At 27.4% G+C, this 1,654-nt stretch overlaps 1 long non-coding RNA gene across 1 annotated transcript in view; it reads left to right on the top strand.

Moving 5' to 3' along the window:
• Positions 1–1,187, top strand: part of LOC114078391 — an 18,581-nt gene extending 17,394 nt beyond the window's left edge. Inside the window, exon 3 of the long non-coding RNA XR_003580117.1 lies at positions 1,021–1,187. This is a non-coding gene — a long non-coding RNA (uncharacterized LOC114078391). The remainder of the gene's footprint in view (positions 1–1,020) is intronic.
• The last annotated feature ends 467 nt before the right edge of the window (positions 1,188–1,654 follow it).

The following is a 1,654-nucleotide window of genomic DNA, read 5'->3' as shown; positions in this document are numbered from 1 at the left end:
ATTAATGAGTTTAAGTCTTCCGCATTACTTTCTGTTGATATTATATTGAAATGTTTAGGGTTTAGATTGGTTGGTTCGCTCACATAGGAGGGTAAGTGTGGGTGCCAGTCGCGGCTCGGTTTTGGGTCGTGACAGTATAATAGTGAGTTGCACTTTTTAGTCTTGATTTCTACTTCTTGCAATCTTGAATTATTATAAATTAGTGTCATTCGTCGAGAGTAAGGAGCACATTAAATATTAGATTATGAATGTTTTACAACTTAAAAATAAATATTTTCTCAATTGAAGTTAATACTTGAATTTCAAAATTAAAATACTTTATTACCTTCTTTAAATTGAGAATTTGATTATTATCGATACAATATTGAATAAAAAATACTATAAAAATAATTGTGAATTATTTTCTTTTTAAATTTTGTTAAAAGGCAAATAGTTACAAAAACTTAAATTTTATAAATATAAAATTGATCTAAAGTTTGTACTCACTCCCTTTCAGTTTATATAATTTTAATTTGACTCAACAAGAAGATTTTTTTAAATAAAACACTTTCAAAACTCGTGATCTAAAACAAACCATATATGTTCATATGATGATAAATCACATTACTAAGAATAAAAAGAATATTTAAAGTCAAAATGTTATTTAAATATATTATGCATCATTCTTTTGAAACTGACTACAAAGAAAAATATGTCACATAAATTAAAGTAAATTTTTTCAAAATTTTCATATTGTAAAGAGTAATTACATTATGTCCCTACTTTTCTCAAATTATAAAATTTTCTGAGAATTATTAAATTTAAGATGAATCAGCAGACATGTAGATACATCGATACATTGCTATTGAGGAAACTTGCAAACACATAGCTCACGGATGAATTCGATAGGGGAGGGGTGTATTCGAGAGAGTATATGGATGTGTCCGAGAGGGGAGAGATGTATCGAAAGAGAGGATAGGGATGTATTCAAGATAGGATTAAGATGTATTCAAGAGAGGATAGGAATGTATCCGAGAGGAGATAATGAATCGTAATAGAAATAGAAAATAAAGTTCAGGTTCGAATTCCATAGAATCGATAATATGGATGGGCTTGTCTATAATGGTAGACAAATGAAAGACTTTCTCAAGATTTTGATTCATCCACTTGAGATTGTTAAATGAAAATAGGTTGGGTGAGCTGCCAAATTAACTCAGTCTCATTGAATAAGTAAACAATTGGATTGGTTCAATTGCATGGTGCCAACGTGTCTGACAGAGGATAGGAATGTATCTGAGAGGAGATTTTTGTAATTCTTTTAAATAGTAGAAAATTTTAGAAACTATAATAAAATAAGATATTAATTTGTAGTTTTTTCAACTTAAAATTGAAAAAAATAATAAATTATATTGGGCCCGTGAATGGGCCTTCAATTATCTATCTTCTATATATTGAAGAGTGAAGTGGGAGGACGACCAAGGGTAAAAAAATGTAATTTCATTCTAACAAAAATCTATTAAAAAAAGATAATAAATAATTCTAGAAATCTCTATTTATATATAAACTAAATAATGATAAAGGGCAAAAATGTAATTTCATACTAACAAAAATCTATCAATAATGATAACAAGAAATTTTTTTTTTTTAGAAACATATTAAGTTATGTTATTACCAT

This window comes from Solanum pennellii, chromosome 8 (genome assembly GCF_001406875.1).
Source record: "Solanum pennellii chromosome 8, SPENNV200".
Taxonomy (NCBI): domain Eukaryota; kingdom Viridiplantae; phylum Streptophyta; class Magnoliopsida; order Solanales; family Solanaceae; genus Solanum; species Solanum pennellii.
The sequence above is the reverse complement of the archived record's forward strand: the minus strand, read 5'-3'. Positions and strand labels throughout refer to the sequence as shown.